This window comes from Oncorhynchus masou, chromosome 24 (genome assembly GCF_036934945.1).
Source record: "Oncorhynchus masou masou isolate Uvic2021 chromosome 24, UVic_Omas_1.1, whole genome shotgun sequence".
Taxonomy (NCBI): domain Eukaryota; kingdom Metazoa; phylum Chordata; class Actinopteri; order Salmoniformes; family Salmonidae; genus Oncorhynchus; species Oncorhynchus masou.
The window spans coordinates 3,116,233-3,131,053 of record NC_088235.1 but is presented as its reverse complement, the minus strand read 5'-3'; the positions used below and the strand labels follow the sequence as shown (position 1 = coordinate 3,131,053).

General features: G+C 44.5%; 1 pseudogene; it reads left to right on the top strand.

The window, feature by feature from the left end:
• LOC135513362 (ryanodine receptor 2-like) overlaps window positions 1–14,821 on the top strand; it is a 358,078-nt pseudogene that overhangs the window by 84,569 nt on the left and 258,688 nt on the right.

Below are 14,821 nucleotides of genomic sequence, written 5' to 3'. Positions count from 1 at the left end.
CACAGGGATGCTGGACCATGTTGACTCTACAAGGTGTCCAAAGCGTTCCACAGGGATGCTGGCCCATGTTGACTCTACAAGGTGTCCAAAGCGTTCCACAGGGATGCTGGCCCATGTTGACTCTACAAGGTGTCCAAAGCGTTCCACTGGGATGCTGGACCATGTTGACTCTACAAGGTGTCCAAAGCGTTCCACAGGGATGCTGGCCCATGTTGACTCTACAAGGTGTCCAAAGCGTTCCACTGGGATGCTGGACCATGTTGACTCTACAAGGTGTCCAAAGCGTTCCACAGGGATGCTGGCCCATGTTGACTCTACAAGGTGTCCAAAGCGTTCCACAGGGATGCTGGCCCATGTTGACTCTACAAGGTGTCCAAAGCGTTCCACTGGGATGCTGGACCATGTTGACTCTACAAGGTGTCCACAGCGTTCCACAGGGATGCTGGCCCATGTTGACTCTACAAGGTGTCCAAAGCGTTCCACTGGGATGCTGGACCATGTTGACTCTACAAGGTGTCCAAAGCGTTCCACAGGGATGCTGGCCCATGTTGACTCTACAAGGTGTCTAAAGCGTTCCACTGGGATGCTGGCCCATGTTGACTCTACAAGGTGTCTAAAGCGTTCCACAGGGATGCTGGCCCATGTTGACTCTACAAGGTGTCCAAAGCGTTCCACTGGGATGCTGCCCCATGTTGACTCTACAAGGTGTCTAAAGCGTTCCACTGGGATGCTGGCCCATGTTGACTCTACAAGGTGTCTAAAGCGTTCCACAGGGATGCTGGCCCATGTTGACTCTACAAGGTGCCTAAAGCGTTCCACAGGGATGCTGGCCCATGTTGACTCTACAAGGTGTCTAAAGCGTTCCACAGGGATGCTGGCCCATGTTGACTCTACAAGGTGTCTAAAGCGTTCCACAGGGATGCTGGCCCATGTTGACTCTACAAGGTGTCTAAAGCGTTACACAGGGATGCTGGCCCATGTTGACTCTAATGCTTCCCCAACAGTTGTGTCAAGTCGGCTGGATGTCCTTTGGGTGGTGGACCATTCTTGATACACACAGGAAACTGTTGAGCGTGAAAAACCCAGCAGCGTTGCAGTTCTTGACACAAACCTGTGCTATGTTGATAACCTATAAAAATTGATATTAATGATAATAGTTCCAAGGATTTGTCTAGTGCTTTACCCATACCCACAGACCTATGTTGACCTGGTATCGAATGGCTATTCAACCAAATGACTCCCCCATAATGCCCTGTTCCCTGTGTCGTCTGGTCTTTCTAAAAGGTCACGAGGATGGACGGCACCGTGGAGACTTTCCCGTGTCTCAAGGTCACCCAGAGGTCGTTCGGCTCCCAGAACAGTAACCCAGACATCACCTTCTATCGCCTCAGCATGCCTATTGAGTGTAACGAGGTGCTGGCCAAGTCACCTGGTGGGACGCTACAGTCTGGCGGGGGCTTCTCCTTCTCCTCTAAGAAAGACCTGGACGACTTTGAGACCGTGTCCGACTTCGAGGTGCTGATGATGAAGTCACTAAATTCACTCTCTCCTTCTGTCTCCTTCTGTCTCTTTCCGTCTCCTTCTGTCTCTGTCTCCTTCTGTCTCTTTCTCTCTCCTTCCGTCTCATTCCGTCTCCTTCCGTCTCCTTCTGTCTCCTTCCGTCTCCTTCCATCTCCTTCTGTCTCCCTCTCCTTCTGTCTTCTTCCTTCTCATTCTGTCTCCTTCTCTCTCCTTCCGTCTCCTTCCGTCTCATTCTGTCTCCTTCCATCTCATTCTGTCTCCCTCTCCTTCCGTCTCCTTCCTTCTCATTCTGTCTCCTTCTATCTCCTTCCGTCTCCTTCCATCTCCTGTCTCCCTCTCCCTCCGTCTCCTCCGTATCCTTCTGTCTCCTTCCGTCTCCTTCTGTCTCCTTCTCCTTCTGTCTCCTTCCGTCTCCTTCTGTCTCCTTCTCCTTCTGTCTCCTTCTCCTTCCGTCTCTTTCTGTCTCCTTCTGTCTCCTTCTCCTTCTGTCTCCTTCTGTCTCCTTCCGTCTCCTTCTGTCTCCCTCTCCTTCCGTCTCCTCCGTATCCTCCTGTCTCCTTCTGTCTCCTTCTCCTTCTGTCTCCTGTCTCTGTCTGCTTCTGTCTCATTCTGTCTCTGACTCCTTCTGTCTCCTTATGTCTCCCTCTCCTTCCATCTCCTCCGTATCCTCCTGTCTCCTTCTGTCTCCTTCTGTCTCATTCTGTCTCCGTCTCCTTCTGTCTCCTTCTGTCTCCTTCGTCTCCTTCTGTCTCATTCTGTCTCTGTCTCCTCCTGTCTCCTCCTGTCTCCTTCTGTCTCGTCCAACCTCCCTCTCCCCTCTTAGGAGGAAAACGTTATTAATATCTACATACATTTAATACACACAAGTTGTTCCCTCTAAGCTGTGCGAGTGCACAGCTCCCCCGGGACTGCAGAGAAGCAGGAGATTGAGCTTCACGCAGAGTTTTCTCTTTTAGTTAACACTATCAACGTGTCCCTTTACTGTGGTAATTATGATCAAATCAACCCAATATTAGCCTCTTTCAATGCAATGTACCAAAAACAAAACGAACTATGCAAGAGTTAGGCAGAGAGCATCGCAGTGGGATTCTATTGCATTGACATGCACGACTCAGGCCCCTTCTCGACACAGACCGGTGCACCGTAACCAATCAGAGATGCAGTAGGCCTATATGCAAATAGACCATTGCCATATATGGATCTGTGCCATTTACTTTGAACTGTACTGTGTTTACAGCATGAGCGGTCGTGGGTAGATGAACTGGAATGTGTTTACAGCATGAGTGGTTGTGAGTAGATGAACTGGACTGTGTTTACAGCATGAGCGGTCGTGGGTAGATGAACTGGACTGTGTTTACAGCATGAGCGGTCGTGGGTAGATGAACTGGACTGTGTTTACAGCATGAGCGGTCGTGAATAGATGAACTGGACTGTGTTTACAGCGTGAGCGGTCGTGGGAAGATGAACTGGACTGTGTTTACAGCGTGAGCGGTCGTGGGTAGATGAACTGGACTGTGTTTACAGCATGAGCGGTCGTGGGTAGATGAACTGGACTGTGTTTACAGCATGAGCGGTCGTGGGTAGATGAACTGGACTGTGTTTACAGCGTGAGCGGTCGTGGGTAGATGAACTGGACTGTGTTTACAGCATGAGCGGTCGTGGGTAGATGAACTGGACTGTGTTTACAGCGTGAGCGGTCGTGGGTAGATGAACTGGACTGTGTTTACAGCATGAGCGGTCGTGGGTAGATGAACTGGACTGTGTTTACAGCATGAGCGGTCGTGGGTAGATGAACTGGACTGTGTTTACAGCGTGAGCGGTCGTGGGTAGATGAACTGGACTGTGTTTACAGCATGAGCGGTCGTGGGTAGATGAACTGGACTGTGTTTACAGCGTGAGCGGTCGTGGGTAGATGAACTGGACTGTGTTTACAGCATGAGCGGTCGTGGGTAGACGAACTGGACTGTGTTTACAGCGTGAGCGGTCGTGGGTAGATGAACTGGACTGTGTTTACAGCATGAGCGGTCGTGGGTAGACGAACTGGACTGTGTTTACAGCGTGAGCGGTCGTGGGTAGATGAACTGGACTGTGTTTACAGCATGAGCGGTCGTGGGTAGATGAACTGGACTGTGTTTACAGCATGAGCGGTCGTGGGTAGACGAACTGGACTGTGTTTACAGCGTGAGCGGTCGTGGGTAGATGAACTGGACTGTGTTTACAGCATGAGCGGTCGTGGGTAGATGAACTGGACTGTGTTTACAGCGTGAGCGGTCGTGGGTAGATGAACTGGACTGTGTTTACAGCATGAGCGGTCGTGGGTAGACAAACTGGACTGTGTTTACAGCGTGAGCGGTCGTGGGTAGATGTGCTTGTTTTGAGATCAAAGTGAGAGCTGCATGCAGCCACGTGGGCACATGTTGTTCATATCCTTTGCTAGTGAGTGAGTTATCAGCCCAGTTATAGATAATTTGTTCATATCCTTTGCTAGTGAGTGAGTTATTAGTCCAGTTATAGATCATTTGTTCACATCCTCTCTGGTAGGCCTCTCTGATAGGCCTCTCTGGTAGGCGACTCTGGTAGAACTCTCTGGTAGGCCTCTCTGGTGGGCCTCTCTGGTAGGCCACTGTGGTAGGCCACTGTGGTAGGCCACTATGGTAGACCACTATGGTAGGCCACTATGGTAGGCCACTATGGTAGGCCACTATGGTAGGCCACTATGGTAGACCACTGTGGTAGGCCACTATGGTAGGCCTCCCTGGTAGACCAATGTGGTAGGCAACTATGGTAGACCACTGTGGTAGGCCTCTCTGGTAGGCCACTGTGGTAGGCCACTATGGTAGGCCACTGTGGTAGGCCACTCTGGTAGGCCACTATGGTAGGCCACTATGGTAGGCCACTATGGTAGGCCACTATGGTAGACCACTCTGGTAGACCACTGTGGTAGGCCACTATGGTAGACCACTGTGGTAGGCCTCTCTGGTAGGCCACTGTGGTAGACCACTATGGTAGGCCACTGTGGTAGGCCACTATGGTAGACCACTGTGGTAGGCCTCTCTGGTAGGCCACTATGGTAGACCACTCTGGTAGGCCACTGTGGTAGGCCACTATGGTAGGCCACTGTGGTAGGCCACTCTGGTAGGCCACTATGGTAGACCACTCTGGTAGGCCACTATGGTAGACCACTCTGGTAGGCCTCTCTGGTAGGCCACTGTGGTAGGCCACTATGGTAGGCCACTATGGTAGGCCACTGTGGTAGGCCACTCCTGTAGGCCACTCTGGTAGGCCACTATGGTAGGCCACTATGGTAGGCCACTATGGTAGACCACTGTGGTAGGACTCTCTGGTAGGCCACTGTGGTAGGCCACTGTGGTAGGCCACTCTGGTAGGTCACTATGGTAGACCACTATGGTAGGCCACTCTGGTAGGCCACTATGGTAGACCACTCTGGTAGACCACTGTGGTAGGCCACTATGGTAGACCACTGTGGTAGGCCTCTCTGGTAGGCCACTGTGGTAGGCCACTATGGTAGACCACTGTGGTAGGCCACTATGGTAGGCCACTATGGTAGGCCACTGTGGTAGGCCACTATGGTAGACCACTGTGGTAGGCCTCTCTGGTAGGCCACTGTGGTAGGCCACTATGGTAGACCACTGTGGTAGGCCACTATGGTAGGCCACTGTGGTAGGCCACTATGGTAGACCACTGTGGTAGGCCTCTCTGGTAGGCCACTGTGGTAGGCCACTATGGTAGACCACTGTGGTAGGCCACTATGGTAGGCCACTCTGGTAGGCCACTATGGTAGACCACTCTGGTAGGCCACTATGGTAGACCACTCTGGTAGACCACTCTGGTAGACCACTCTGGTAGACCACTGTGGTAGGCCACTATGGTAGACCACTCTGGTAGGCCACTGTGGTCGGCCCACATTATGATGAAATAGCCACAGTAACGTGATTGGCCAGTGAGGCTGTACCTGCTTTAAATGTACTATATTAACCCTGTTCACAGTAAACGTACGGTGGAAGTTACAGAACATTCAACCAGGTTCAAGTCGTTCGCTCAACAGATCTGAAATCTGCTCGCTGACCGATTAAAAAAAAAAAACATTAGAGGGAACATTTCTAGAAATGTACCTTTTTGTTGTTGTAGTCGTTGTAATATTTGTTTGATGTTCCAGTTGGTTTCCTCTTCTCCTCAGGTGTTGACGAAGTCTGCCCACTGCACCCTGGGCTCCAGCCTGGACAAGGAGAGGGACCAGTTCAACAACCACAAAGACTACAACCAGGAGAAACCCTCCACGTTAAAGCAGAGGTTTGTAGATTATAGTTAGGACCAGGGAAAACTCTGGGTCCTAGTTATAGTCCATCACCTGCCTGCCTCTGTCCTTGGTCTCTCTGTCATACAGCTATATGTCAACCATTCAGTACCGAAGCTGTACAAGAGGAGCCTGCATTAGAGTCGAATGAGGGCTTCAATACCACCACTATAGTTCAACATGTCTCAGCTATATTAACCCCATATAGTCGGCATTAGAGTCGAATGAGGGCCTCAATACCACCACTATAGTTCAACATGTCTCAGCTATATTAACCCCATATAGTCGGCATTAGAGTCTAATGAGGGCCTCAATACCACCACTATAGTTCAACATGTCTCAGCTATATTAACCCCATATAGTCGGCATTAGAGTCGAATGCAGGGCCTCAATACCACTGCTATAGTTCAACATGTCTCAGCTATATTAAGCCCATATAGTCGGCATTAGAGTCGAATGAGGGCCTCAATACCACTGCTATAGTTCAACATGTCTCAGCTATATTAAGCCCATATAGTCGGCATTAGAGTCGAATGAGGGCCTCAATACCACCACTATAGTTCAACATGTCTCAGCTATATTAACACCATATATATATATATATATATATATTTATATATATATACACAGTAATGAATTAACCCCATATATATATATACACAGTAATGAATTAACCCCATATAATCTGTATTAGGCTCTGCCTCTTGCTGTCGGCTGGTTTGGGGTCAATTCCAGTAAATTCAGGAAGCCCAGTTTATTGCCCATTACATTTATCTTCCAATGCTTTTCAATTAGGATTTAAAAACATTTGGCTTACTTTCTGAATGGACTGGAATTTAAATGGCATTGACCCCAACCCTGGCTGTGTTCTGCTGTCTCTCCTCTTTCTCTCCTCTCTCTCTCCTCTCTCTCTCTCTCTCCCCCCCCCTCTCTCTCTCTCTCTCTCTCTCTCTCTCTCTCTCTGTCTCTCTCTCTGTCTCGCTCTGTCTCTCTCTCTCTCTCTCACTCTCTCTCTCTCTCCCTCTCTCTCTATCTCTCTCTCTCCCTCTCTCTCTGTCCATCTGTCTATCTCTCTCATTCTTTCACTCTCTCTCTCTGTCTCTCTCTATCTCTCTCTCTCTCTCTCTCTCTCTCTGTCTCTCTCTCTCTCTCTCTCTGTCTCTCTCTGTCTTTCTCTGTCTCTCTCTCTCTCTGTCTCTCTCTCTTTTCTCTCTCTCTCTCTGTCTCTCTCTCTGTCTCTTTCTCTCTCTCTCTCTCTCTCTCTCCCTCTATCTCTCTCTCTGTCTCTCTCTCTCATTCTTTCACTCTCTGTCTCTCTCTGTGTATATGTCTCTCTCTGTCTCTTTCTCTCTCTCTGTCTCTTTCTGTCTCTCTCTCTGTCTCTTTCTGTCTCTCTCTCTCTCTTTGTGTCTCTGTCTCTGTCTCTCTCTCTCTCTGTTTCTCTGTCTCTCTGTCCCTCTCTGTCTCTCTGTATCTCTCTCTCTCTGTCTCTCTCTCTCTGTCTCTCTCTGTGTCTCTGTCTGTCTCTGTCTCTCTCTCTCTCTCTCTCTCTCTCTCTCTGTGTCTCCCTGTCTCTCTGTGTGTCAGGTTCAGGTTGTTTTCAGAGTTGTAGTTATGTCTCTCTCTCTGTGTGTGTTTAGATTCATGTTGAAGAGGACCAAGCCAGAGTTGACCAGCAGTAACTCTTCGGCCCGTCTATCAGAGGAGGTGTTAGCTGACAGGGATGACCTTGACTTCTTCATGCAGACCTCCACTGTAAGAACATGTTGGATTGCCTCTGTTTGACGCTAGATACAGTATTTCACATATCACCTGAATGATATCTTCCCGTGCTGTAACACAGACTGTTGATCGACAGCCATGTTTTGGTGCATTGTGTGTAAGAGCCAAAAGTAGCATGTCGTTACTTTGTATTGGCCTCTTCCAATGTACTCCACATTTAATTCCTGAAAAACAAGTGTCCTCATCCTCTCCAGTCCAACTACTACTGGTTGTATATTTGTGTTTGCATTAACCTTATATAACCCTTTATAACCTAATATAAACCTTTATAACCTAATATAACCCTTTATAACCTAATATAACCCTTTATAACATAATATAGCCCTTTATAACCTAATATAACCCTTTATAACCTAATATAACCCTTTATAGCCTAATATAACCATTTATAACCTTATATAACCCATTATAACCCATGTATTACCCTATGTAACCCTTTATAACATTATATAACCCTTTATAACTTAATATAACCCTTTATAACCTAATATAACCCTTTATAACCTAATATTGCCCTTTATAACTTAATATAACCCTTTATAACCTTGTATAATCCTTTATAACCTAATATAACCCTTTATAACCTTATATAACCCTATATAACATATGTATTACTCTATGTAACCCTTTATAACCTAATATAACCATTTATAACCTTATATAACCCATTATAACCTATGTATTACCCTATGTAACCCTTTATAACCTAATATAACCCTTTATAACTTAATATAACCCTTTATAACCTAATATAACACTTTATAACTTAATATAACCCTTTATAACCTTGTATAATCCTTTATAGTCTAATATAACCATATATGAGCCTTTATAACACTTTCTAACCTAATATAACCCTTTATACCCTAATATAACCCTTTATAACCTTACATAACCCATTATAACCTATGTATTACCCTATGTAACCCTTTATAAACTAATATAACCCTTTATAACCTAATATAACCCTTTATAACCTAATATAACCCTTTATAACCCCTTATAACCTAATATAACCCTTTATAACCTAATATAACCCTTTATACCCTAATATAACCCTTTATAACCTTATATAACCCATTATAACCTTATAACCTTGTATAATCCTTTATAACCTTATATAACCCATTATAACCCTATGTAACCCGACATAACCTAATATAACAATGTTTAACCTAATATAACCCTATATTACCCTATATAATCTAATTTAACCCCACATAACCCTTTATAACCCTTTATATCCTAAGATAACCCTATATAGCCCTTTATAACCCTATGTGACCTTATATATAACCCCTTATAACCATATATAACCCTTTATAACCTAAGATAACCTTATATAGCCCTTTATAACCCTATGTAACCTTATATTACCCCTTATAACCCTATATAACCCTATATAACATATATATCCCTTTATAACCCTATATAACCATATATATATATATATATCCCTTTATATCCTAAGATAACCCTATATAAGCCTTTATAACGCTTTATAACCCTATATAGCCCTTTATAACCCTTTATAGCCCTTCATAACCCTTTATAACCCTTTATAACCCTATATAGCCCTTTATAACCCTATGTATCCTTATATAACACTTTATAACCCTATATAACCTTTTACAACCCTTTATAAACCTATATAACCATTTATAACCTTTTATAACTCTTTATAACCCTATATAGCCCTTTAAACCCTATATAGCCCTTTATAACCCTATGTAACCTTATATAACACTTTATAACCCTATATAACCTTTTAAACCCTTTATAAACCTATATAACCATTTATAACCTTTTATAACTCTTTATAACCCTATATAGCCCTTTATAACCCTATATAGCCCTTTATAACCCTATGTAACCTTATATAACACTTTATAGCCGTTTATAACCCAAAATAACCCTATAACCCTTTATAACCTAATAGAACCCTATATGTCCATGGTCTCTCCCCAGTACTACTACTCAGTGAGGATCTTCCCAGGTCAGGAGCCCAGCAGTGTGTGGGTTGGCTGGGTGACCTCTGACTTCCACCAGTACGACATGGCCTTCGACCTCCAAAAGGTCCGCACCGTCACCGTAACCCTGGGAGACGAGAAGGGCAAAGTTCACGAGAGGTCAGATATCTGGGGGGTCCTGGGGTCAAGCTGAGGACACACACACGTCACACACACACACACACACACACATGGTCCTGTGTTCAGACTCAATCAGAACTGATACTCAAATATCCTGCTCGTCTTACTCATACTATGCTTCTTATGTGGTTGGACTATTTTGAATTTCACATATCAAATGTTTCTTCTTTTATGGTTGTGGTTGTACTGTAAAACGATGATTGTGAAGTGTCTCTCTCTCTGTCTATAGTATCAAGCGTAGTAACTACTGTCTATGTCTCTGTCTATAGCATCAAGCGTAGTAACTGCTGTCTCTGTCTCTGTCTATAACATCCAGCGTAGTAACTGCTGTCTCTGTCTATAGCATCAAGTGTAGTAACTACTGTCTCTGTTTATAGCATCAAGCGTAGTAACTACTGTCTCTGTCTATAGCATCAAGCGTAGTAACTGCTGTCTCTGTCTATAGCATCAAGCGTAGTAACTACTGTCTCTGTCTCTGTCTATAGCATCAAGCGCAGTAACTACTGTCTCTGTCTCTGTCTATAGCATCAAGCGTAGTAACTACTGTCTCTGTCTATAGCATCAAGCGTAGTAACTGCTGTCTCTGTCTCTGTCTATAGCATCAAGCGTAGTAACTACTGTCTCTGTCTATAGCATCAAGCGTAGTAACTACTGTCTCTGTCTCTGTCTATAGCATCCAGCGTAGTAACTACTGTCTCTGTATATAGCATCAAGCGTAGTAACTGCTGTCTCTGTCTATAGCATCAAGCGTAGTAACTGCTGTCTCTGTCTCTGTCTATAGCATCAAGCGTAGTAACTACTGTCTCTGTCTCTGTCTATAGCATCAAGCGTAGTAACTGCTGTCTCTGTTTCTGTCTATAGCATCAAGCGTAGTAACTACTGTCTCTGTCTATAGCATCAAGCGTAGTAACTACTGTCTCTGTCTCTGTCTATAGCATCAAGTGTAGTAACTACTGTCTCTGTCTCTGTCTATAGCATCAAGCGTAGTAACTACTGTCTCTGTCTATAGCATCAAGCGTAGTAACTGCTGTCTCTGTCTCTGTCTATAGCATCAAGCGTAGTAACTACTGTCTCTGTCTATAGCATCAAGCGTAGTAACTGCTGTCTCTGTCTCTGTATATAGCATCAAGCGTAGTAACTGCTGTCTCTGTCTATAGCATCAAGCGTAGTAACTGCTGTCTCTGTCTCTGTCTATAGCATCAAGTGTAGTAACTACTGTCTCTGTCTATAGCATCAAGCGTAGTAACTACTGTCTCTGTCTCTGTCTATAGCATCAAGCGTAGTAACTACTGTATCTATCTCTGTCTATAGCATCAAGCGTAGTAACTGCTGTCTCTGTCTCTGTCTATAGCATCAAGCGTAGTAACTACTGTATCTATATCCGTCTATAGTATCAAGGGTAGTAACTACTGTCTATGTCTCTGTCTATAGCATCAAGCGTAGTAACTGCTGTCTCTGTCTATAGCATCAAGCGTAGTAACTACTGTCTCTGTCTCTGTCTATAGCATCAAGTGTAGTAACTACTGTCTCTGTCTCTGTCTATAGCATCAAGCGTAGTAACTGCTGTCTCTGTCTCTGTCTATAGCATCAAGCGTAGTAACTGCTGTCTCTGTCTATAGCATCAAGCGTAGTAACTACTGTCTCTGTCTCTGTCTATAGCATCAAGTGTAGTAACTACTGTCTCTGTCTATAGTATCAAGCGTAGTAACTGCTGTCTCTGTCTATAGCATCAAGCGTAGTAACTACTGTCTCTGTCTATAGCATCAAGCGTAGTAACTACTGTCTCTGTCTATGGCATCAAGCATAGTAACTACTGTCTCTGTCTCTGTCTATAGCATCAAGCGTAGTAACTGCTGTCTCTGTCTATAGCATCAAGCGTAGTAACTGCTGTCTCTGTCTATAGCATCAAGCGTAGTAACTGCTGTCTCTGTCTATAGCATCAAGCGTAGTAACTGCTGTCTCTGTTTATAGCATCAAGCGTAGTAACTGCTGTCTCTGTTTATAGCATCAAACGTAGTAACTGCTGTCTCTGTCTATAGCATCAAGCGTAGTAACTGCTGTCTCTGTCTATAGCATCAAGCGTAGTAACTGCTGTCTCTGTCTATAGCATCAAGCGTAGTAACTGCTGTCTCTGTCTATAGCATCAAGCGTAGTAACTACTGTCTCTGTCTATAGAATCAAGCGTAGTAACTGCTGTCTCTGTCTATAGCATCAAGCGTAGTAACTGCTGTCTCTGTCTATAGCATCAAGCGTAGTAACTACTGTCTCTGTCTCTGTCTATAGCATCAAGCGTAGTAACTACTTTCTCTGTCTATAGCATCAAGCGTAGTAACTACTGTCTCTGTCTATAGAATCAAGCGTAGTAACTGCTGTCTCTGTCTATAGCATCAAGCGTAGTAACTGCTGTATCTGTCTATAGCATCAAGCGTAGTAACTGCTGTCTCTGTCTATAGCATCAAGCGTAGTAAATACTGTCTCTGTCTATAGAATCAAGCGTAGTAACTGCTGTCTCTGTCTATAGCATCAAGCGTAGTAACTGCTGTCTCTGTCTATAGCATCAAGCGTAGTAACTACTGTCTATGTCTCTGTCTATGGCATCAAGCGTAGTAACTGCTGTCTCTGTCTATAGCATCAAGCGTAGTAACTACTGTCTCTGTCTCTGTCTATAGCATCAAGCGTAGTAACTACTGTCTCTGTCTCTGTCTATAGCATCAAGCGTAGTAACTACTGTATCTGTCTCTGTCTATAGCATCAAGCGTAGTAACTACTGTCTCTGTCTCTGTCTATAGCATCAAGCGTAGTAACTACTGTATCTATCTCCGTCTATAGTATCAAGGGTAGTAACTACTGTCTATGTCTCTGTCTATAGCATCAAGCGTAGTAACTACTGTCTCTGTCTCTGTCTATAGCATCAAGCGTAGTAACTGCTGTCTCTGTCTCTGTCTATAGCATCAAGCGTAGTAACTACTGTCTCTGTCTATAGCATCAAGCGTAGTAACTGCTGTCTCTGTCTCTGTCTATAGCATCAAGCGTAGTAACTGCTGTCTCTGTCTATAGCATCAAGCGTAGTAACTGCTGTCTCTGTCTATAGCATCAAGCGTAGTAACTACTGTCTCTGTCTCTGTCTATAGCATCAAGTGTAGTAACTACTGTCTCTGTCTATAGTATCAAGCGTAGTAACTGCTGTCTCTGTCTATAGCATCAAGCGTAGTAACTACTGTCTCTGTCTATAGCATCAAGCGTAGTAACTGCTGTCTCTGTCTATAGCATCAAGCGTAGTAACTGCTGTCTCTGTTTATAGCATCAAGCGTAGTAACTGCTGTCTCTGTCTATAGCATCAAGCGTAGTAACTGCTGTCTCTGTCTATAGCATCAAGCGTAGTAACTGCTGTCTCTGTCTATAGCATCAAGCGTAGTAACTGCTGTCTCTGTCTATAGCATCAAGCGTAGTAACTACTGTCTCTGTCTATAGAATCAAGCGTAGTAACTGCTGTCTCTGTCTATAGCATCAAGCGTAGTAACTGCTGTCTCTGTCTATAGCATCAAGCGTAGTAACTACTGTCTCTGTCTCTGTCTATAGCATCAAGCGTAGTAACTACTTTCTCTGTCTATAGCATCAAGCGTAGTAACTACTGTCTCTGTCTATAGAATCAAGCGTAGTAACTGCTGTCTCTGTCTATAGCATCAAGCGTAGTAACTGCTGTATCTGTCTATAGCATCAAGCGTAGTAACTGCTGTCTCTGTCTATAGCATCAAGCGTAGTAAATACTGTCTCTGTCTATAGAATCAAGCGTAGTAACTGCTGTCTCTGTCTATAGCATCAAGCGTAGTAACTGCTGTCTCTGTCTATAGCATCAAGCGTAGTAACTACTGTCTATGTCTCTGTCTATGGCATCAAGCGTAGTAACTGCTGTCTCTGTCTATAGCATCAAGCGTAGTAACTACTGTATCTATCTCCGTCTATAGTATCAAGGGTAGTAACTACTGTCTATGTCTCTGTCTATAGCATCAAGCGTAGTAACTACTGTCTCTGTCTCTGTCTATAGCATCAAGCGTAGTAACTGCTGTCTCTGTCTCTGTCTATAGCATCAAGCGTAGTAACTACTGTCTGTCTATAGCATCAAGCGTAGTAACTGCTGTCTCTGTCTCTGTCTATAGCATCAAGCGTAGTAACTGCTGTCTCTGTCTATAGCATCAAGCGTAGTAACTGCTGTCTCTGTCTATAGCATCAAGCGTAGTAACTACTGTCTCTGTCTCTGTCTATAGCATCAAGTGTAGTAACTACTGTCTCTGTCTATAGTATCAAGCGTAGTAACTGCTGTCTCTGTCTATAGCATCAAGCGTAGTAACTACTGTCTCTGTCTATAGCATCAAGCGTAGTAACTACTGTCTATGTCTATAGCATCAAGCGTAGTAACTACTGTCTATGTCTATAGCATCAAGCGTAGTAACTACTGTCTCTGTCTCTGTCTATAGCATCAAGCGTAGTAACTGCTGTCTCTGTCTATAGCATCAAGCGTAGTAACTGCTGTCTCTGTCTATAGCATCAAGCATAGTAACTGCTGTCTCTGTCTATAGCATCAAGCGTAGTAACTACTGTCTCTGTCTATAGCATCAAGCGTAGTAACTGCTGTCTCTGTCTATAGCATCAAGCGTAGTAACTGCTGTCTCTGTCTATAGCATCAAGCGTAGTAACTGCTGCCTCTGTCTATAGCATCAAGCATAGTAACTGCTGTCTCTGTCTATAGCATCAAGCGTAGTAACTGCTGTCTCTGTCTATAGCATCAAGCGTAGTAACTGCTGTCTCTGTCTATAGCATCAAGCGTAGTAACTGCTGTCTCTGTCTATAGCATCAAGCGTAGTAACTGCTGTCTCTGTTTATAGCATCAAGCGTAGTAACTACTGTCTCTGTCTATAGCATCAAGCGTAGTAACTGCTGTCTCTGTCTATAGCATCAATCGTAGTAACTGCTGTCTCTGTCTATAGCATCAAGCGTAGTAACTGCTGTCTCTGTCTATAGCATCAAGCGTAGTAACTGCTGTCTCTGTCTATAT